The 23,599-nt window shown below is 49.6% G+C and overlaps 1 protein-coding gene across 3 annotated transcripts in view; it reads left to right on the plus strand.

Annotated features, from left to right (window-relative positions):
* POR (cytochrome p450 oxidoreductase) overlaps positions 1-23,599 on the plus strand; it is a 52,624-nt gene that overhangs the window by 1,537 nt on the left and 27,488 nt on the right. Inside the window, exons 2-3 of one of the 3 annotated variants that reach the window (XM_081297317.1) lie at positions 5,918-6,057; positions 11,155-11,224. The exons of 1 other annotated variant lie outside the window; for it this stretch is intronic. The gene's annotated coding sequence lies outside the window, so the exon portion shown is untranslated. The remainder of the gene's footprint in view (positions 1-5,917; positions 6,058-11,154; positions 11,225-23,599) is intronic. One more of the 3 variants, XM_081297316.1, reaches the window with a different exon arrangement.

The raw sequence follows: 23,599 nt of genomic DNA on the forward strand, positions 1-23,599 counted from the left end.
TGCTGGGCATTGAACTCAGGGCCTTGTGCATGCGAGGCAAGCACTCTGCTAACTGAGCTATATCCCTACCCTCTCTCACCCATAGTACTTGAAAAAAATAATAGGTAGGAGCCAGATGCAGTGGAGCATACCTGTAATCCCAGCAACTCAGGAGGCTGAGGCAGGAGGATTGCAAGTTTGAGGCTAGCCTCAGCAAGTTAGCAAAACCCTATCTCAAAATAAAAAATAAAAGGTCTGGGATGTAGCTCAGTGTAAAACACCTGTGATTCAATCACCAGTACCTAATAATAATCATAATAATAATGGGTAGGTTTGGAATGAAACAAATCCCAGAGATGTACTTGGCACCCTGGAAATCACTGGATTGACTGCAGCCTCTGTAAGTAAGTCAGGTGAATAGGAGTTTATACACAGCCACAGGGGTGTCTGTTGCTTGACAAACCTGAAATTTTAGGACCTGCTCTTGGCTCTGGGTTGATGCTCCCTTAACCTCTTGAAAATCAGGATCCGGGTTAGGTAAGTCTGTGTATACTTAGGAGATAAAATATTTGAAACAAGAACTGCTTGACAAGTCCAGAACATCTGCTCATTAAACCCAGGGAACATTTCAAGTTAAAAGGAATTTAACTCTTTTTTTTTTTAAAGATAGAGAGAGAGAGATAATTTTTTAATATTTATTTTTTAGTTTTTGGCGGACACAACATCTTTGTTTGTACGTGGTGCTGAGGATCGAACCCGGGCCGCACGCATGCCAGGCGAGCGCGCTACTGCTTGAGCCACATCCCCAGCCCCAGGAATTTAACTCTTAAGAAACTTTTTCTTCTGGTGGAAGCTCCTGTAGTTACAGGATCTTTCATGGTTCCAAAGAGGCCTTCCTTGTACTTAGGAGGAACACTGAGCTGGGCTGGGGAGCAGACACTGGGGACAGTCTCTGGTGCTTGCCCTGTGTGTTGATTGGCACACAATCCTGGGCCTGAGGGCCTCAGTCGAGTGCTTTGGGATTTAATTTTTTACTACATGTCAGATCCCATTTTGGTTAAAAAACTGGAAGCTGATTTGTGCACAGTGAATCGAAGAGCACTCTGCTATCAAGTGTAACTGATTAGAACAAGTAAGCAAAATAAAAAGAAAACCAGAAAACTGGAAACTGGTATGGTGGCACACAGCTGTAATCCCAGTGATTCAGGAGGCTGAGGTGGGAATAACGCAGGTTACAAGCCACCCTGGGCAACTTAGAGAGACCTTGTTTCAAAATAAAGAATACAAAGGATGAGAATGTGGCTCAGTAGTTAAGTGCCCCTGGGTTAAATCCCCAGTTCAAAACAAACAAACAAAACGCCCCAAAATGTATGTGTGTGTATATATATGTACACACACACACACACACACACACACACACACACATATGCATACACACATACACACATATATCCACACATGCATGCTTAGAATGTATTTATGTAACATATTGTACTGGGCACTGTTAGAGGCTTCAGAATACTGCAGTGAACAAGAGACGGATTTCTCATAGATCTGTCCTTCTGGGGTGAGGGGAAGAAACCACATATGATTAGGCAAATGGTGATAATTGCCAGGGCGAAAAATAACATAGGAATGCATGCATCAGAGTAAATGTGGTAACGATAAATGTCACTAGATAGTGCCAAAGTCCCTCCGAAAATGGCTTGTTGTGTTCCCATCTTCAAGGACTCAGCATTTTTAAATTCAGAATTTCAAGGCCACTTGCATAGCCAGGCTTTGAATAGGAGTTTATAGACAGCCACAGGGGTGTCTGTTGCCTGTCAGGCTGCTGACAGCAGAGATGTTTGTGTGTCAGGGAAAATCATGCCTGAGAACGTACCAAGTGTGTGTTGTTTGTGTGCATGTGCACACATGTGCACAAACATACATCAGAATTGTAAGTTCTTCAGCTGAGCCCAGTGTGTCTGTGCTCCTCTGTCCCCTCCAGTGCCGGTGAGGCCATCCCAGAGGCTGGCTCACTGGCTCAAGGCTGAAAGGGTGAAGGCTAGGCTTTCTGGGGGCAGGCTGCTTCCAAAGCCTCTTTCCTTTTGCGCTTGTTCCTTTTCTGACTAGGTTATTTTTTTCCAGAGGAGAAATCTCTTAATAACAAAATTGCTTAATAACGTGATGCCTGTCACTCTCAGTTCCACAAAACATAAGTGGTTTATGCTGTCTCACGCCTCCCTGGGTATTTTCTTACAGTACGAGAAACATAAATGAATGAGTGTCTTTCAGAGAAACAGAACATGCTAGTTCTTTTATTTTTACACAGACGAGAGAACAAAATTTGTTTTCTGTGTAGTTCTGTTACCTGTCATTTGACAGAAATTTAGACTTGCTAGGCAAGTAGGGAAGCAGGTGGGGCCAGGGTAATTTTTGTGCCAGTCAAGGCCCTGGCCATGCCAAGCCTTGGTTTCTTCATCAGTCAGGTTGGTGAAGGAGTCCCTGTGTTGTCTGATCCCAGGGCAGCTCAGAGGTTGCTATGTGGGCAGATGATTCTCCCTGTACTTGGCAGGGTCAGGTCCCTGTGCAGTGGCACCCCACAGCGCCTGTCCAGCCCTCAGGGTGTAGTGTGGATGTGGGCGCCATGGTTCAGGCCCTTGAGGACGCTGGGAGGGAGGGAAGCAAACCCAGAACTAGACAAGCCTGGCGGGGTGTGCTAGTTCACCCTGAGGGACGGGGAGGCACTCGCTGCTGCTGAGCCTGCCATGTGCTGAGCTGCCTTTGGGGGGTCACGCCAGGCTCTGTGGAAGAGGTGCCATTTGTCAGGTCTTGGGGGGTCCTTGGGGCCCCCGAGTCACAGCGGTACACCACTTCTGAGATCAGTTGCAGGAGTCTGAGAATACGCAGTGGCACTGCTGGCGAGGGTCTTAGGAGCCATGCAAAATAACAGAAAGACTCTTCAAAGGTCACTAGTGTGACAAGTTCAGGGCAGAGTCTTCTCACACTGGGAAGTCAGGCTTTCCTACTGCCTCGTGCCTTCTCGAGGTAAAGTAAGTCATTTGGGTATTTTTAGAGCTCTGCATCTTAAGTGTTCTTCCTCTCCAGACTCATCCCCAAGTTCATGTGCACATGTGTGTGTGTGAAGGTGGGGTCGTCCCTGTGGCAAGCCAGGATTCTTTGCAGGCTGGTGGCCCCTGTTGGTTGGGCCCATTGCAGGCAAATTCTTCTGCCTTTGTTTTTTTCTTTTTTAAAAAATATTTGAGTTTAATCTTTAGCTGAGACATGAAGACATAAAAATTGTACATATAATGAGGCAATTCAATACACATATACATGGTGTAATGTTTAAGAGAGTGATGGCTCATGTTTAGTCATTTGTTTATCTCCCTTGGTTTTATCTTCTTGGTCTCTTCCTGTGCCCTTCCCACAAGGTTAAATCTCTCTCTCTCTCCTTGTTTTTTTTTTTTTTTTTTTCTTGGTACAGGGGCTCTTTACCATTGAGCTACGTTCCCTGGCCTTTTTTTTTTTTTTAATATATTTTAAAATTTGGGACAGGCTCTTGCTAAGTTGCAGAGGCTGGCTTTGAACTTATGATCCTCCTGCCTCAGCCTACCAAGTTGCTGGGAGTAGAGACGGTTTATATCTCTCTCTTCAAATATGTATCGTGTTTGTGAAGAAATTTCAAAATACTGTCTTCCAGCTTTTTGAAATGTGCGCGTCATTGCTGCCGTCTGTTGTCCTGCCATACCGTGGCCCCGACCTTCTGGCTCCAGCTGGCCATTTCTGGTGTTGGTCGTGCAGCAGCTCCGCTGATGCTGGGGTGTGCTGTAAACACAGCACCTTGGGAGCCTGCTCCTTCTGGGTGGTTTGCGCCTTAGTGCCAGGCGACTTGGCTGGGGGCAGGTCTAAGGATGGTCCTTTAATTGGAGTGCCCTGAAGGCTGAGTCCTTCTGGTCCCCTTTGTACAGCTTCTGTCCCTAGCTAAGAGGGTGTGCACAGGCTCTCCAGAAACCAAACCATTTCAGGGATAAACCAGAGGCCACGTTGGTCCAAACTGGCCTCTTCTCAGAGAACTGAGTTCTTCAGGACATAGCCTGTGGTAGAGAAGTGAGATGGAAACAGTTGGCTTTTGCTACGGGTTTTGATGCAGGGATATGTGTACAGGTGCACAAGTTACGTGATTGGCTTCTGGATGAGAGTGATGGATCATGTTTAGTCATTTTGTTTATCTCCCCCGGTTTTATCTTCTTGGCCTCTTCCTGTGCCCTTCCCACCCCGCCCTGCTCCCAGAGTTCAACTCCACATCACTCTTCTGGTGATTGTGTCAGCGTCTGGGGAACACCGTGATCCTGGGACTTTTTGATCTCCCCAGCTCGCACCCTCATTGTGTTGGGTAGGTTGGGTCTGGACAAAGGTTTGCAGGGTTAGGCAGGTACATGTGAACTCCTGGTCGCCTTGCCCTAGCGCAGGTGCAGTGACTCTGGGTCATCTGGGGTCAGTTGTCAACACTGCAAGCTGAGCCACAGCTTGGTCTTGAGTACATAGGCCAAGGTATTGGCCAATCCGTGGGTTTTCCCTGGGAGCAGCTTGGGGCTGTGTGCATCCAGGTTTTGCGGGGTTTAGCCTCCTGGGTCTGTGGTCTTGTGAAGAAGGCTGTTTGTTGGTTTTGCTTAAGGTTTTCAGAGCCTTATGATGTTTGCGAAGCCACACAATACCGTGTGGACTTTGGGATGTGATGGCTTGTGTAATGAGATTTGAGGACTGGGGTGTAGCTTCATGTCAGAGGGCGTATTATCATGGGTTTGATCCCCAGCGCCTCAAAAAAGAAATGTTCCTGTGGTGTGATTGCAAACTCTGAAAGATCACGTCACACCCCAGTGGCCACAGAAGTCCCCACCCCATCTACCTGAAACCCACACCACCAAGGTCTCTGTCCCTGACAGTGGCCTCACCATCTTCCTGGTCCCCAAAGCTCCCAGGACAAAAGACCCATTGTCCTTTTCCCTCTTCATCCTGGGTCTCTTGCCTCTATCAAGTCCTATCAGTTTTGGGCCTTCAGGTCTCTTTTATGACTGTGGTCCTCGTGTAGACCTCTGTCACTTCCTGCTTCCCTGGCCTCCTCGAGGCCATAGTTCTCCCTCTCTGCTCCTCCCCACCACTTCCCAAGATTTGTCCATGGTACCACTGCCCAGTTGATCTTGAAGGCCTGCTTTGATTACCTCTGCTTTGCTCAAGAATTTTTTTGGGGGGCGGTGGTGCTGCTGTTGCCTCAGGCAGGCTAGGCACGTGCTCTGCCACTGAGCTGCACCCCAACCCTGCACAGGATTTAAAATCTCTCTCGCCACCTGGTAATGGGGTGTGTGGTTTCTCTTCTCTGTCACAGTGGCTTATATAATACAATTCTAATGAAAATAAACAAAGAGGGACTGGGATTGTGGCTCAGTGGTAGAGCGCTTGCCTAGCATGTGAAAGTCCTGAGTTCGATCCTCGGCACCACATAAAAATAAATAAATAAAATAAAGGTATTGTGCCCAGCTATAACTAAAAAATAAATATTAAAAAAAAGAAAGAAAATAAACAAAGAGGTCCAGGCTAACCTTCGAGGGTCAGCTGTACATCAGGTCCTGGGCTGGGGGTTTCTGTCTCGGTGGTCATAACATATGGGGATGGTTGGTGATGGAACTGAGGCCAACTGACAGTAATGTGCCCAGGGTCCCTTGGTGTGTCGGTGGCAGGGCTGGGTTAACTTAGAAGGCTCAGGTTCTTTCATGGCTCCACTAAGTGGTAAGTTTATTGAATTTTAAGTTCCATTCTCCCTGGCAAAAACAAAAACCATGAAAAGTACTAGAAACCAAGAGCTAATAACTGTTTTTTTTTTTTGTACCGGGGATTGAACTCAGGGGCACTTGGCCACTGAGTCACATCCACAGCCCTGTTTTGTTTTTTTATTTAGGGTCTCACTGAGTGGCCTCACACCTTGCTTTTGCTGAGGCTGGCTTTGAACTCGGAGTCCTCCTGCCTCAGCTGGAGGGGTCACAGGCGTGCACCACCACACCCAGCAAGAGCTCATAATTGAGAGAAGGACCCTGGGAGGTAAGTAATTGTACCAGGAAACAGACAAGGGAGGCCGTTGTGATCAAGCACAAAATTCAGCTCAGTGCTTCCTAGAAGTCGAGGCAGAGGAGCATGGGCTTTTACTGTGAATGAACCAAAGAACATTCCAGAAGCAGTCCTGTTGAACACCAGAATCACTTTTCTTGGGCTTTTATGAAGAGTCATTGAATGAAGCCCTGGGCAGCAGCCCTGTGCTCAGCGAGTGTTTGCAGAGCCTCTCTAAGGTGCTGGGACTGTACTGTGCGTGGACAAGGCCGACAAGGTGAAAGAAGGTGGCACAGGCCCGGGTGGAGGGACCCTTCTAAAGAAGGAGGAATGGTGCCCCCAGGGAGCCCTTCCTAGGACCCATCCAGGCGCCGGCTCAGGGCTCAGGAGTAATACAGCAGGGGCAGAGCTCCAGGGATGGGAGCAAGGGAATGAAGCAGAAGGACACATTGTAGCAGGCAGAGATAAAGCTTAGGGATCTGGGACTGGGGATAGCAAGAGATGCTCTGCCTGAGTGGGAGGCGTGAGTCCTAAGTGGAGGTACTGAGTGCTTAGTCCCTCCCACAGGCAGTGTCCTGCCATTTTGCTCTGCTAGGAGAAAAGTCTGGCTTGCCTTTCTGCCCCTTTGTGGGGACCATGTATCATGGAGCCTGGAGTAGGGGTCAGTGGCTCCAGTCTGGGATATTTTTTTCAGTATTCGGCACATGTGAGCATTAAGTGCCCGCGCTGCACTGGACCTGAGAGAGGCGAGAGCACTGGCTACGCAGCAGCCTCTCACGTGTCCTTCTCTAGCAATTATTTAATTTTAAACAATACTGTCATCTGACAGTAGGGCAGGCTATCAGCTGTCATTGAAGGAAGTAGCATCTGTCTCTGACTCTGCCTTGTTCTAAAAAGGTTTTGAAGAATGATTGACAGAATAGATCAGTGCTGGTTGGTCTGAGTTTGAATCATGCTTCACTGTGCATCAGTTTCCTGTGTTGGGCAAGAGTTTTTAAATATTCTTTTTTTTTTTTTTTTTTTAAGAGAGAGGAGAGAGAGAGAGAGAGTTTTTAACATTTATTTCTTAGTTCTTGGCGGACACAACATCTTTGTTGGTATGTGGTGCTGAGGATCGAACCCGGGCCGCACGCATGCCAGAGGAGCGCGCTACCGCTTGAGCCACATTCCCAGCCCCTAAATATTCTTTTTGGTAGTATTGAAGATTGAACCCAAGGCCACTTCACTGAGCTACATCCCTAGACCTTTTTGTTATATTTTGAGACAGGCTCTTGCTAAGTTGCCAAAGTGGGTCTCCATCTTGGGCAGGGTATTTAACCTTTGTGATAAGGACTTCCCTATTCCTCAGAGGGCTGGGGTGTCTGTGTGTGGTCTCCTTTTGCTGGGATTTAAATCTAGAGCCTCGTGCCCTTAGAGTATAATAAGGGGGAACTGAAATAGTAGAATGTCGTAGCAGGTACTTAATATATGTTGTCATTACGATTTACATTTATTTAGAAGAAAATGAACGGAGGAGTCAGTCCAGGAGGTGTGGAGTGATTGAGGAGGACACTGGGGTGAGGTGGGACCTGGCTGTTAAGGCCCTGTGGATTTGCTTGGTTTCCTGATGTCCACGGCAGGCAGGGGAGGGCATGCCCTCATTTTCACTCTGTCCATCAGTTAAAGACAAATCAGGAATGGGCATGTTTACATCAGCTTTTTCATCTCTGTGACCAAAATTCATGACAAGAACAACTTAGAGGAGAAAAAAATTTATTTGTGGCTCATGATTTCAGAGATCTCAGTCCATAGATGATGGACTCCACTGCTCTGGGCCCACAGTGAGACTGAACCTCATTGGGGAAGGACCCAGGGAGGAAACCGCTTATCTTGTGGCAGAGTCAGAAAGCAGAGAGGAGAGAGAAAAAGAAGCTGCGGGGAAAAACCTTCCAGGGCACCCTCAGGGACCCACCTGCCCAGCCACGCCCCACTGCCCAGTCTCCCCCAGCCAGCCGGTCAAACCAGGATAGACTGAAGAAGTCACTGCTCCCCCAATCCAGTCATTTCACCTCTGAATGTTCCTGCATTAACAGGAACTTTTAGGGGACACCTCGTATCCAGACCACACAGGCAGTGACGGCTGATGACTGTGAGGTTTCTTTTTTGGGGTGCTGAACTAGTTCTGGAGTTAGATATTGCTGATGTTGCATAATTGTTGAATAGGTTGAAAACTACTGGATAGCACACTTTTGAAAAATTTTTTTTTAGACATTGTTGGACTTTTATTTTATTCATATATTGTATGTGGTGCTAAGAATCGAATCCAGTGCCCCACACATGCTAGGCAAGTGCTCTACCACTGAGCCACAACCCCAGCCCCTGGATAGCACATTTTAAAATGATGAGTTTTATGGCTTGTGAGTTCTATCTCAGTGTTTTTAAATCAGGTTTATAGGTCACAGGCTCTGCCCCCAGCTGCACAATCTTGAGCAAGCCCTGCACACCTGCAGCAGGCTCGTTCATGCTCACAGGGTGCTTCTGTGCTCGCTTGTTGCTGGGCCCTCTTGGGGTAGACCGTGGGTGACGGCCTGTGAGATTCAGGGCTGGGCTTCCCACAGCTGTTCCCACACAGAGGTCCTGGAGGTGATGCACTGAGACCATTGAATGACAAGAATGCAACTGCTTGAAGTGAGCCACCTCTGGAGGCAGCAGAGGGACCCACTGTCCACTCTGCTGGACAGCGCATACGGCTAAGCGTGAGGCCCCTGGGATGTGGGAGAGTGCTCAGGGGACTTTCACCTTGTCCTGTGCAGCTGTGGTGGAGATGGGATTCAGGTGTTCTTTTCCAAAGGTTCCTGTATTAGAGGCTTGGTCCCTGGGTGGCCGTGTTGGGAGGTGGTGGCATCTTTAAGATATGGATCCTAATAGGGGGCTCCTAGGTCAACTGGGAGTGTGCCTCCAAAGAGTCTGTGGGACCCCAACTCTCTCCTGCTTCCTGTCTGAGATGAGGTCTCCTCCTCACTTGTGTGCTCCACTCCTGCCATCTGCCGTGAGGTCCTGCCCAGAGCCGAGCTGCTGCTGGCCTCATGTCCTTCAATCCCCAGAAGTTGAGAGCTAATAAGCCTTTTTTTCTTATAAAGTTAGCAAGCCTCAAGTATGTCACTGTAATAATAGTGGGAAAAGGGCTGATACATGGGGTCTGGAGGAGTTTCCTCCCAGCCCCTCATCTGGGTGTTCTGTGGGATATGGTGGGTGTCTTTTTGAACTGGAAGCCACAGCAGGTGCAGTGGAACTATGGCTTCCAGGTCCCCACAGCTTGCTTCAGCCAAGTACACCGCTCTCTTGGCAGTATCCCTCTCTTGGGGCATTAAGCCAGCAGCTTCAAGGAGCATCTTTTTTTTTTTAATTTTTAACTTTTAGGGGGACACAATATCTTTATTTTATTTACGTAGTGCTGAGGATCAAACCCAGTGCCTCGTGCATGCCAGGCGAGCGCGCTACCACTGAGCCACAACCCCAACCCTTGAAAGGAGCATCTTGTCGCTAGAGGACATTGTCTTCCTCCCTCAAAAGAGAGCATGATGGAGGCAGTAAGCTGGCTTGGATGGCAGTTTGCTATTGAGTAGCCTCGTCAGCCATTAATGAATGCGGAGGCTTTTATAAACACCCCAAGGCAGTCCTCTGTCCTGTGGCAGCGGGAGCTCCTTATTACTGACATGTTCATGTTGCAGGATTGAAACTAGTCTTTCCAGCAGCAGGTCACAGGGCTGCCCTAGAGCTGGTGCGTGGCACACATTGGCTTGACCACAGCCTGCCATGCAGAGCAGTGGCCTAACATCACGGCACATGGAGCTGGGAGGGGTCGAATGAGCAGCATCTGAGATCCCAGTTCAGTGGTCTCCTGGCCTGGCCCCATGGTAAGGTCTGGACCTGGTCTTCTTGCAACAGTGCCATGAACTTCTGGTAGCAGGGGAGGCCGGAGCCCCTTGCTGGAGCTGCCTCCAGCCCAGCGGTCCTCCCTGGCCCAGGAGAAGCTCATGTTTTGCTAATGACACAGCCTGCTGCTGCCTCCCCTGGGGTGACAGTAGCCAGCATGAGAACCACTGGGGCCATGTAGGCCAGGATGTGGGTCACCTCTTTCTGACTTGGGTGGCAGATGATAGCTAGGGTCGCAGCAGATTTGTCACAGAGTGTCCCACAAGGTCCTTGCATCTTGTCCTGGGAGTGTCTCGCTCTGGGCCGGTGTCTCTCCTGCAATTCTTTTTTTTTTTTTTTTTAGTTCTCGGCGGACACAACATCTTTGTTTGTATGTGGTGCTGAGGATCGAACCCGGGCCGCACGCATGCCAGGCGAGCGCGCTACCACTTGAGCCACATCCCCAGCCCTAATTTCTTTCTTTCTTTCTTTCTTTCTTTTTTTTTTTTTTAAAGAGAGAGGAGAGAGAGAGAGAGAGATAGAGAGAGAGAGAGAGAGAATTTTTAATATTTATTTTTAGTTCTCGGTGGACACAACATCTTTGTTGGTATGTGATGCTGAGGATCGAACCCGGGCCGCATGCATGCAAGGCGAGCGCGCTACCGCTTGAGCCACATCCCCAGCCCCTTAATTTCTTTCTTTTTTTTTTTTTTTTCGTATCAGGGATTGAATACAGAGGCACTTAACCACTGAGCCACATCCCCAGCCTTTAAAAAAATATTTTATTTACAGACAAAGTCTTACTGAGTTGCTTAGGGCCTCACTAAATTGCTAAGGCTGGCTTTGAACTTGTGATCCTCCTGCCTACAGCCTCCTGAGCAGCTGGGATTACAGGCACATGCCACCACTCCTGGCTTTCCTGCAATTCTGAGGGCTTGTGTTTCTGAGAACCCAGGGTCCTAACCCTTGTATCTTAGAGATGACAAGGAATCCAGGTCACCAGGCATTTATGGAACACTTGTCTGGGTAAATCCTCACTTGAGCAGTGAAGCAGACCGTGCAGGGAGCCGGGGAAGCCCTTGCAGAAACTTGAAACTTGCAAGAGAGCATGAAGGTTTTCTTTGTATTTCTTTCTTTCTTTTTTAAGAGAGAGAAGAGAGAGAGAGAGAGAGAGAATTTTTAATATTTATTTTTTAGTTTTCGGCAGACACAACATCTTTGTTGGTATGTGGTGCTGAGGATGGAACTCGGGCCGCACGCATGCCAGGCGAGCGCGCTACCACTTGAGCCACATCCTCAGCCCCCTTTTCTTTGTATTTCTCACCAAAGCCTGCCTAGTGCTACCATCTTGCATGATCCTACTAAAATGAACAGGAACAAGAAGTTAAGCATTGGTCAGGTGTAATCAACTGAGTCAGGTGCTGGCAGACTTGTTTGTAAAGGGCCAGACAATGCATACGGGGGCCCTGCGAGCCAAAAGGTCCTCGACAGCTACTCACCTGTTGTTTTTGTAGGAAAGCAGCCTGGACAGTGTGTGACCGAGGAGGTATGGCTAGGCTAGTCCCAGGGGAACTGGCGATGGCACTAGTCCATGGGCTTGACCCATAGGCCTGTTTTGCCAGGCCCTGAGCTAGACTGTGTGTGTGACTGGAACTTCACCAGTGCTCTTGCTGACACCCCCTCTGCTCCAGGACCCACCTGGCGTGTACTCGCCGTCTCTGGCCTCTGACAGTTCCCTTGCCTTTCACAGCCGTGATGCTTTTGGAGGGCGTAGGTCAGTTATTTTATAGACTGTCGCTCGATTCGAGTTTGTCTTAGGTTTTCTCACGAGTGGAGTGAGGCGATGGGATTGTGGCAAGAATACCACAAAGCAAGGCCGTAGCGAAGGGCACGGGACTAGCGGGCGGGTGGTCTTTCCCCGGATCTCCTGACTGGATTGGTGTCTGCAGGGTTCCCCCCCGACAGTTGCTCTTTTCCCCTTGGTGGTTAGTAGGTGTCTCGGAGCAGATGCTCTGAGATCGTGCGGATCCTGGTTTGTGCCCTGAGTTGTTTAGCACTTCTGTGGACGGATCCTGCGTGTCGGTTAATACTGTGACATCTCATAGTCATTCTCTTGTTTCCCTCTTTCCAAGAACTGTCCCTTTCTCGTATTAATTGATTTGATTATTAATTTATATCTGTATGGACTCAGATTTTTTCCTTGTGGTTAAAAATCCCATACTCCACCAGCGATGAACAGTCCATAGGGGAAATAAAGGAAATAGTTTTATTTCCAATAGATTAAATCCAAAAGCAAGGAGGTGTGAAGCTTCTACACTGAACTGTAAAACACTGCTGAAAGCACATGGAGACTCCCCAGTGAGCGGAGTGACCAGGCACGGTCGTGGGTGGGAGGGCGACGTTGCTGGTGCCGCAGGGTTGGGCGGTGACTCCTCGCTTGCAGCCTTTCTGTTCCATGTGGCGGAGGAGTTCTGGGGCTATAGTGGTGGTGCTGGCCCGTTTTGAAAGTGCTTAAATGCTGCTTGATTGTACACTTTAACACGCGAGCTGTATGTCACGTATAGCAAAACAGGTAGCTTAGCAATGAATTGCCACCACTGCCCCGTCGGTGATGTCATGGTGCACTTAGTGGCTCTGACTTTTCAGCTTTAGCATTCAGGAGTGTCTTGGCGTTGCCTCAGGGTCCTTTCTCCAGCCTCACATTTTCTCGAAAAATTTTTTTAAGTATTTTTTTTTTAGTTGTTGATGGACCTTTATTTCATTTATTTATATGAGGTGCTGAGAATTGAACCCAGTGCCCCCACACATGCCGGGTAGGTGCACTACCACTGAGCCCCAGCCCCAGCCCTCTTGGACATTTCTTCAGCCCAGGGATCCTAAGGTAACCCAGGCTCTTTGTGTCCTGGACTCACCCATTTCCAAGTCTGGATGAACCAGAGGGCTCAGGGAGGGCTCCCGGATGGAAGGGCACAGAGAGCCAGCGATGGAGAGAGAGGTGGGGGTAAGCGGACACAGGCCTGCCGGAAAATGGGTCATGGCCTTGAAAAGAAAAGGAACTCAAACATTGCTCCCTGTGGCTTCTGGCTGGTGTCACCTTCCTGCAGCCACTTCCTATCTACAGAGGGGCAGGCCATTACCCATAACTGCCAGGGGTTGCTGGGAGGTGCTGTGACATGTGGCTATGACACACAGTAGGTGCTCCGAGGCCATGGGATTCCTCCTCCCTCCCTGCTTTTCTCAGGGCAGAAGCAGATGAAAAATAAGCAGTGTCAGCCAGGTGCAGTGGCACACACCGGTCATCCAGCTGCTGGGGAGGCTGAGGCAGGAGGATCACGAGGATCACGAGTTCAAAGCCAGCCTCAGCAAAAGTGAGGCGCTAAGCAACTCAGTGAGAATCCTGTCTCTAAATAAAATACAAAATAGGGCTGGGGATGTGGCTCAGTGGTTGAGTGCCCCTGAGTTCAATCCTGGTGCCCCCTGCCCCCGCCAAAAGAAAAAAAGAAAAATCAGTGTCACTCACCCCACCTTAGTTTCTAAATAACATTCTCCAATGGGAGGAGCCAGGGTTTCCTGTCTTTGTATATTAGAGCCATTGTGTGTGCTGTCACTTTTGATTTTTTTTCTCCCTGTACTGAGGATTGAGCCCAGGGAATTTCTGCCTCTGAGCTGCATCCCCAACCTTTTTATTTGTTTTTTATTGTTAGTATTTTTAATTTTGAGATAGGGTCTCGCTAAGTTGCTGAGGCTGGCCTTGAACTTGCCACCCTCTTGCCTCAGCCTCAAGTAGCTGTGATCATAGGAGCGCCCTACTGGATGCCTCCAGTCCCATCCAACCCCACAACATTCATGTCTTATTCTCTTTTTTTTTTTTATATTTTTATTTTTAAATTTTTTTTTAGTTTTTCGGCGGACACAACATCTTTGTTGGTATGTGGTGTTGAGGATCAAACCCAGGCCACACGCATGCCAGGCAAGCGTGCTACCGCTTGAGCCACATCCCCAGCCCTCGTGTCTTATTCTCTTTCCACATTTGTAACTTCTTCCTCCAACAGTGAGAGATCCAGCTCCCACTTATTTGTTGTTGATTTTGGAAAGAGCACATAAAGTACCTTTGGATACCAAATCATCTAGAGGAAGTCTGTTAGGTTGGACATACCCTCTGAGATAGTTTTTCTGAAGAAATATCTAATTTTTCTTTCGTGGTTTCTTAGTGAAAATGTAACTTTCTTTTTAATTTATCGTGCTTGCCATCTTTCCACGAAGGAACTATAGTTTGATGTAGTTATTTTTAATTGTTGCATAGTATTCCATTGTTTGGGCCCGCAAACATTAACATGCAGTTTGAGTCTGTGACTAACAATGCTACGGCAAAGATATGCCACTAGGCCAAGCGAGGGGCACGTTCCGAAAAAAGGATTAGTAGTTCTAAAGACCCGGGCATTTTGTTTTTCATAAGGAAAGAGCTTTAAACATATTTTTATGATTAGGTAAATAACACACTTTTTTTAAAGGCAAATCAAACATGAATAGTCAGGTAGTCTGAGGGGTTAAAGTGTCGCTCCCGTAGTCGCACTCCTGTGGTCTTTGTTAGGACTGTGGTGTCCATGAGCACCTCCCAGTGCAGGCCATGCCATCTACACTGTTGCATGTGGATGTTCGCTTGCTTTGCAGAGTCGCTTACGGACACTGGAGTGGATGGTCGTTGACTGTCTGGCCTCGTTGGGTTCCACCTGCTTGGACCCCCAGGCCCCGTACCGCCCTCCCACCTGCCAGCCCTCCCTGTGCTGCCTCCTTGTCCTGGTCCCTGTCTGCCCCGGGCCTCCTCTGACCTCACACACTGACACTCAGCCTGGCCTTGAGGCTTCCCCGAAGTGGACTCAGACATCAGGCCCTGCTGTTTGGCTCCTCACGTCCCACACACACTCTGAGTGCCACCCTCGTTGTCACAGCGTGGCAGCTGGCCGTCCCTTTTCCTGGCTGGGTACTGAACTGCGCTTTTCTTTGCTTCTCATCTCAGGATTTTCGGGGGCAGTCCCAGCTGCACTCACTGCAGCTATTTCTTTCTTATATTAAGTAAGTTCGTTTATTACTAAGTGTGTCATGTTTGCTGTGGTCACAGCCTCCTTCTCACTTTGTCAATAGTCTGTTTGCATTTGCCCTGTGCCAGGCACCGTTGTGAGCACCTCGGGTTCTTTAATTTATTAGTCCCCACGGCACCCCGAGGCGCTGGAGGCCGTGGCTGTGTTCACAGTGTTGTGACCTCCTCTCTCCTGGTCACCGAGCGTTCCTGCGTGAGTGCAGGTTGGGTTTGTCGGGTGCCTCTCCTGTGTGTCGATGTGGCGAGTTCCCGATTGCTGAGTGCTGGAGCAGCCCTGTGCTCCTGGGTGAACACCACGGCTGGTGGTGCGGGGTCCCTTCACATCCATGCGGGGCTCACTTGGCTCATGTTCGACCGCACTTCTGCATGTACGCGCCTGGGCACGTTGGTCTGAAGTTCTCTGGTTTGGGTGTCCAGGTCCCATACAAATGAGTTGGGCTGGGCGTGGAAGCACACGCGTGTGATCCCGCTACTCAGGAGTCTGAGGCAGGAGGATCGCCTGGGCAACTTGGCGAGATTCTGTCTGAAGATAAAAAATATAAAGGTCCGGGGGTGTAGCTCAGTGGCAGAGCACTCCTGGTTCAATTCCCAGTACTACACACACCAAAAAAAAAAAAAAAAAAGAGAGAGAGAGAAAAGGAGTTGGAGGCCTTCTCTTTTTGGGGACACTATAGATTGGGGTGTTATTTCTTTCTTAAATGTTGGCTCAGATTTGCCAACATTAAAAGCTTCCATCTTCACTTTTGGTTGAAGATTTTAACTCCTAACTCAGATTCTTTGATGGAGAACTATTCAGGTTATTTATTGCACGGGCAGGCTCTGGTTATTAGTGTCTATTAAAAAATGTGTCCATTTCACCTAAGTCAGCAAGTGTTCGCATGAAGTAATTTCTCATACCAGCCCTTTGATGTCTGTAGAATCCAAAGCCATCCCTCTTCCACTCCCTGTGGTGAGAATTTGCTGTTGTTCTTTTCTCCTGACCAGTCCAATAGCTAATCCTGTCTGAAGGCTAATTACATGCCAAGAATTACTAAGATTGAAATCTTGTTGAGAATTTAAAGATCTTTCTAAAAAGAAAAACAGCATCTAGAGATGTTTTTCTTCATGCTATTTGGTGGGGGGAGGCCAGAGGGGCTTCAGAATCAGACTGGCATCACTCAGCCTTGCAACTTAGCTGCATAAGCCCTCTGAGCTTTGATTTCATCTCTTCCATCTCCCAGGAGACGGCCCACTGTGCAGATGCCCCGTCCCTAGGGAAGGCTCCTCTCTGCTTCCTTCCGTGCCCACAGTGCTTGGTGAGCAGTTACGTTACAGCCTTTCTTCCATCTGACGGCAGTGCCAGCGTCCCGTCGGCCACACTGTGTCTACACGGCACCCTCCACCTCAAACCAAGCCTAGCCTGCATTTAGTTGATCAAAAATGGTTTAATAGCTGGGCACTATGGCACACACCTGTAATCCCAGGGGCACAAGAGGCTGAGATGGGAGGATCACAAATTCAAAGCCAGCCTCAGCCTTGGCGAGGCCCTAAGCAACTCAGTGAACTGTCTCCAAATAAAATACAAAATAGGGCTGGGATGTGGCTCAGTGGTCAAGTACCCCTTAGTTCAATCTCCGGTACCCGCTCCCCGCCAAAAAATGGTTTAATAGAAGAAGGATAAGAAAATAATGAAGCAGGGGCTGGGGATGTGGCTCAAGTGGTAGCGCGCTCGCCTGGCATGCGTGCGGCCCGGGTTCGATCCTCAGCACCACATACCAACAAAGATGTTGTGTCCGCCGAGAACTAAAAAATAAATATTAAAAAAAAAATTCTCCCCCTCTCTCTCTCTCTCTCTTTCTCCTCTCTCACTCTTTAAAAAAAAAAAAAAGAAAATAATGAAGCAAATAATGGCACATAAGCCAGTAGACCACCTGTGTAGCCAAAGAAGATTTCATTATAAAGGGTCATTTAGCAACATGGAACAAGATTTTAAAAAACAGAATATTTTTATCCGCTTTTGTGATTCGCGTGTGTGTCTGTGTCCAGTACTTATGTATGGGAGGGAAATGGAGAATTCCCAGGGGAAAATAGCCCCAGGAGAATGAGATTCTGGTCCAAAAATTTTTTTTTTTTAATATTTATTTTTTAGTTCTCGGCGGACGCAACATCTTTGTTGGTATGTGGTGCTGAGGATCGAACCCGGGCCGCACGCATGCCAGGCGAGCGCGCTACCGCTTGAGCCACATCCCCAGCCCCTGGTCCAAATTTTTGTCCTCTAACCTATGACAGAGAGGCAGAGTGAAGCTTGGCCTGGTGAGCTCCCTGGGGTGTAGGGCGTGGGGTGCTGGACCCTCCTCAGTGGCAAGGGCCAGGAGGCCGCACTCCTTTCTGCCCTGAGGTGGGTGCGGGCATCAGGCCGAGGGAGCATCTGCTGGCAAGGGGTGGTGGGTTCTGGGGAGCAGGCGTGGGCTATGCTCACTCACCCCTGGGGCTCCCCGTGAGAGCCAGCCCAGCTCCACGTGGAATGCAGCCTGTTTGGGGACCAGTTTTTGAGCTGAAAGTCACTCTTCCCACAGTCTTTTTGGGGCTGGTCTGGCCCCCCCTGTCTGTGCCTTTCAAAGGACATCCAGGAGTTGGCGTTTGAGTCTTTTAAGACTTGGGGTCTTCCTTTGCATTGTCCCCCTGAGCCTCTTGAGTAGGTGAGCACCCACAGCACCCTGCACCCCAGGACCCGGGCTGTGGCTCTGTCACCTAGCCCTGTCGCATCTCCTTGCCACGGCTCCTTCTGTTTTCAGATGCCTTTATCAGGAAGGGCTTGTAGGGGACCCGGGAGGCCCCCTCCTTCCACCCAGAGCAGAGCCTCCCCCTCCCCACCCAGCCTCCAAGTCCCTTGGCTTGTGTGGGACACAGTCAGGTGTGTGCCCCGCAGCATTCATGGAGGTGCCTCAGAGCAGGAACTCCTGCGGCCCCTGTGAAGTGTTTTGTGTCATAAATTGCCTGAGCCGCCTCTGCCTGGTGTCACTGAATCACGCCTATGACAAGCCTGGAGCCTGTGGCTGAGGCCTGGGGAGCTGGGGGTTGAACCCCTGGAGCTCAAGGTCCCAGAAGTGCAGGGTCAGCCCCTCGGGGCTCAGTCAGCTGGTGTGGCGCCTGGGGCTGCTTCTGCCGAGTCATGCCTTCTCAGCCCTCCATGGCTGCCTTCCCCCTCCATACCTTCCCACTCCACTGTGTTGCGTCAGACACAGGCCCGTCATGTGTTTCCAAATTAAGCCCTGTTATGTGGGGGAAAGGCCATCCGCAGGAAGCACAGGGCTGGGGATGGACCAAGGCTGGGAGCCCTCGAGGCCACCTTGGTAAGCCTCCGTGGCTGTCCTGGTGTTCAGGTGCCAGCACCATCTACAGCGTCCCCTTCCTGTGGAGCCTTCTACTCATGCCACCTCCCCACCCCTGTTGTCCCCAGCTGCTCAGGGCCTGAGGACCTCAGGTTGGTGTTTGGGGCTCCTGGCCTGCTTGTGGTCCCATTTTAAAGCTCACTCCGTCCCATGGACGATCCTCCCCGCTCCCCGCTAGAGTCACCCGATCCCGTAGGTGCTGCACTGTGGGCTGCTTCTCCACCTGATGGTGGACCTGGCTGTTCCTCAGGACCCAGCCCCCAGGCCAGCCCTGGTGCCTCCTCCTCAGAGCTCTGCTCTCCCTGCCAGGCCTGAGGGGTGGGGAGTGCCTGGGGTGGGTGGCAGGCTCTCCTGTCCGCATCTGGGCACTGGAGGCAGCTCTTCCCCAGGGTGTTTTGCCCTGGAACCTTTCAAGAGCCCTCCAGACCATGTGCTCTGAGAACAGGAGCCTCAACTGCCTTGCGCTCCTGGGATCTTCAGTGCTCTGGGACTCAAGGGCAAGTGACAAAGTGGCCGATAGGGGAGCTGCAGCCCGTGCTCCAGAAGTGCTGGGTGGCCTTGGGCACACAGGGCCACAGTTTATGAGGCTTTGAGGCCCAGCTCTGCACGCCTGAGGGTCAGGAGGCCACCCCTGGCCCCTCTGACCCTACTCGGAGCTGCCACTCTTGTTCTGGGTACAGTCTGACCGACAGGAGGAGCTGATGTCCCCATGTCGCACATTCAAGGCAGAAGATTGTAGGGTTCTCACGATGATGAGAGCCATCCCACCACAGGAAAGGGCCAACCCCAAAAGATGTCGGAGTCCAAAAGCCCACGCCTGGGGTGCCCCGCGTTCCCGCCCTGGTTGGGCGCTGAGCATGCTGCAGAGGGAGGCTCAGTGGAGATCTAGGAAGGGCGTCCCCTCGGGAGTCTACAAGGCTGTGTCCAAGGGGAGTAGCTTACTGTAGCCGTTAGAGTTCCAGAGCTGGCGGTGGCCCTTGGTGATCATGCCCACCTCGCACTGTCAGTGGCACACCTAGGCCCAGTGGGACTGAAGCCTGCACTGCACAGCAGGGGCAGCAGGGGCAGCAGGGGCCGATGGGCTGCTTCCACACCTGGCTCTTTTTCACCAGGCGTCTTCTGTTACTTGCAGCAAGGCGTCTGGCTTCATGTCAGAGGCCAGGTAATAAGCATTTAGGATTTACAGGCCAGGGTGAAATCTAGGATTTATATTTTACTTATATCACAAGAGAAAGCAAATTCCATGATATTTTTGTTAACAAAATTCAAATCATAACATTGAGCACGATTTTTTAATGTAGGTCTCCTAATAAGAAGAGTGGAATTACTTGTATAGGGATGACATTTTGCTGATTTGGGCTCCAAAGTTAGTTTTCCCTGCCATCAGAATCATCTGCAAATACTCCCTTGGCATGATCTGCAGGGGAATTTTACATGTTTTGTCTTAGAGAATGTCTTTCACACTGAGGCTGCCGCCAAATGAGTGTGTCAGCCCACGGGCAGATAATTTCTTTTTTTTTCTTTTCTTTTTTTTAAATTTTTTAGTTGTACATGGCAGTAGAATGTATTTTTACAGCAGATCACTTGAATGGAGCACGCTAATCACTGAAGTGCAGTGCTGGAGAATTCCACTAAGATCGTCCTTGATATTTGCTCTTTGGAGATTTATTACATTGCAGATCAGTTGCTTCTAGCTGAAGTTTAGGGGAATGCTTCTCAATTTTATAGTTAAATGGATTTTTTAATGTGGGAATTCTCTTTGAAATTGCAGTAAGCTGAAGAACACTGCGGCAACTGTGGGTTGAGCTCAAAAAAAATGCAGATTTTTGTGGGAATGGAAATCTCACTTCTTGTTTTACCCAACAGTTCAGGGGTTGTATAAAGCATCTTGACTCAAGGTTTAGATACTGTTCATTTCCCTGAAATGACTACCACAGTGTAAATCTCACATGTAAAAGCTGTTTTGCCTTAGAATCTAGGTAAGCCTCATTAAGAAACCTCAACTTGGGGCTGGGGATGTGGCTCAAGCGGTAGCGCGCTCGCCTGGCATGCGTGCGGCCCGGGGTTGGATCCTCAGCACCACATAAAAGATGTTGGGTCCGCCGAAAATGAAAAAAAATATATAATTAAAAAAAAAAAGAAAGAAACCTCAACTCTAGCAAAAACTCATTCCCTAAACCATTCTTGTTCAGTAACAGTGATTGAAGACAATTCCTGTGTATTTTTGGTACAGGAGATTGAATCCAGGGACAATACCATTGAGCTGCATTCCCAGGCCTTATTATTTTTTATTTCGAGACAGGGTCTTACCAAGTTGCTGAGGTTGACTTCCAACTTGTGATCCTCCTGCCTCAGCCTCCCAAGTCCCTGGGATTACAGATGTGTGTGTGATCATGGTAAAGTCTGGTATAACTATTCTAGATCTATACTGAACTTTTTTGAACAAGAATTGTCTTCTCTGGTGCGGTGGCACACTACATGGCTGCCTATAGTAGGACAGGTTGGATATTCAGCCTCCATTTCTGAAAGAAATTCATGGAACTGACCGTGAGAGTAAAGGAGATGGACTATTGGTGCTTTTGGCTCAGTAGCTAACAGATTCAAGTGCTTTCTGCACAGCCCTGCAGACCAGTGGGTAGTGGGTAAACATAGGCCTTAGTTTCCATGGGCTTGTCCCACAGCCTTTTCTACCCCACACATCTTTTTACCATCAGTTAGGAAACATCATAGTCCACCCCAGTTGTGCTGAACTAGTGTTTTCACCACTCCTTTGACAGTGTTTTGCTTGCAGCTGTTAACGTGGATTCCTTAGTCGTGCCACCTCGGTGTGATTCTTAGAGAACCGAGCAGTACTGGCAGTGTCTTTAGAGTCTTTAAGAGCCAAGGAATGGTGACGCTTGCTGTCTTTAGGAGAGCTGTCACAGGAATGTGGTGGAAGCCAGCCCTTGGCCGCCACCCAGCAGGGTACCCACCTCGAGGGGCCAGCAGAAGCCAAGTGCGGGCAGTAACCCTTCAGGCCAGGGCCTGTCAGCTGAGGCCCCAAGGACACTGAAGTTCCGTCTGACAGCAGCGAGTTGCCGCCCTCCTTGCCCACTAGCAGGGCACCAGAGGCCTGCTAAAGGAATTAAGGTCCACCGTCCACCATGTTCAAAACATCCAGGATGCAATTTTTAAAAATCACCCACTGTGCCACGAAACAGGAAAACCTCCACTTGAAGGACGCCTGCGTCAAGAGGCCACAGGCAGCATGAAGAACCAAACAGATGCTGGGACTGAGGAACATAACAGGCAAGATGGAACTCTCTGGAAGGCACCCTGGCAGGACGGGGAAGACAGGGAAGGGTTGGCATCTTGGGAACTCTAAGATCTGGCAGAAGAAAGTACTCAGTCGGCTCCACAGGGACAAACCAGAGTGGGTGGGAGGCGGGGAGAGAGCTCAGGTCTTGTGGGACCAGGGACAAGATGTCCAACCTTCATGCCACCGTCCCCGAGGAGAGGAGAGAGAGGGCCGGCTGAGAAGGTCCCCTGATTTGGCAGGGTGGAAACTGAGAATCAGGAAGCTTCATGGACCCCACCTCAGCCTCTCAGTTTGGGTGATAAACGTAGAGACAGTCGCGCCCCAGGGGAACCCTGTGCTCCCTTTTGGGTGCCTCGGCTGCAGTCTGCCTGGGAAGGGTCTTCCCCTGGCGTTGCTCTCTGGAGGTGGAGCTACTGGGCATCCGCGGGGTTAGTTTCCTGGAGGGTTTCTGAGTCTTGCAGCTTAAAACCCTGGCAGGGGTCTGTGAGCCTGGACAGCCCTGTTCCCCTGCAGTGGGGAGGTGGAGGCCAGGCAGCTGGGAGTCCACCAGGACCTCTGCTGGGCCACTCGGTTGCTTGCTTTCTCTTTCCTTCCCCCTTTCCTCCCTCGCTGCTTTGCTTGGTGACTGACTCATCGTGAGTTGGTGCCGGGCTGGTGCTCCCAGAGGGGACCTCTGCTCCCTCCCGCTCTGGCCACGTGGGTCCTTTTAGAAACTGGAAAAGCTCCTGCCAGTTTCTCTTGCTGGAGCGGTCAGTGATTTTTCTGGCCACCATGCTCTACAGTGTACTTGACTGAGTTGCTGCCCTTTGCTAGGTTGGTGCAAACTGGCCAGCTTTCGAGATTGGAGGAAGAGTGGTCAAGTGGGCATGTGCAATGCCCCCAGGGTCTGAGACCACGATTCAGCCTCCTACAAATGAGAAGTGTTCAGGGAAAAAGTAACAATTTGACAAAAACAGTTCAGACAAAACACATAGTGTAAGTAACGACTGTGTGTAGCATTTATCTTGTACATTTGTATAGCAGCTACACCGGTATTACAAACATTCTGAAATGACTTTTTTTTTTTTTTTTTTTTTAAGAGAGGAGAGAGAGAGAGAGAGAGAGAGAGAGAGAGAGAGAGAGAGAGAGAGAGAGAGAGAATTTTTAATATTTATTTTTTAGTTCTCGGCAGACACAACATCTTTGTTTGTACATGGTGCTGAGGATCGAACCCGGGCCGCACGCATGCCAGGCGAGCGCGCTACCACTTGAGCCACATCCCCAGCCCCTGAAATGACTTTAAAGTACACTTTAAAGGAGGATGTGAGAAGGCAAATACTACACCATTTTATATAAGAGACTGGAGCATCTAGAGGATCCCACAGGGGATCCTGGAAGCCATTCCCCTTGAATACCAAAGGACAGCTGTATAGTTTTTGCCCTTCTCCGTCTGCTTGTTGTTTTTTGATAAAATGCAAACTTTTGGGTGGCGTGCCAACTTACAAGATCACAGCAGACGTCAGTGTTCTGGGCGGGGGAGGCCTGCGTGACTGGTCTTTGCCTTACGCCTTTTTCTGTGCCCAGATTCACAGATAAGAACATGGGACCTGCTGTAGGGAAGGGATTTGTCCAGGTCCCAGCAGCTGGTGGCAGTGCTGTGGCCAGAGTCTGGTCCAGTCAGAAAGTTACTCTAACCTTATTTTTACCTTTCTTTCTGTTTTTGCTGTTGCTGACAGGGCTGTGTTAGGTCGGGAGCCCTGTTTTCCTTTCTGTTGAGGGTGGAAAGCAGTGAGTCAGACCAAAGACCATATCAGGGCAGAGGATGGCACAGGCAGGGTTCCGAGTCTCCTTGGAGCTCCTGTGGGGACCTCAGACTGACTGTCTCGTGATTACCCT

Source organism: Spermophilus citellus (assembly GCF_964194105.1).
Source record: "Spermophilus citellus genome assembly, chromosome: 6".
In the NCBI taxonomy this organism is placed as follows: Eukaryota; Metazoa; Chordata; class Mammalia; order Rodentia; family Sciuridae; genus Spermophilus; species Spermophilus citellus.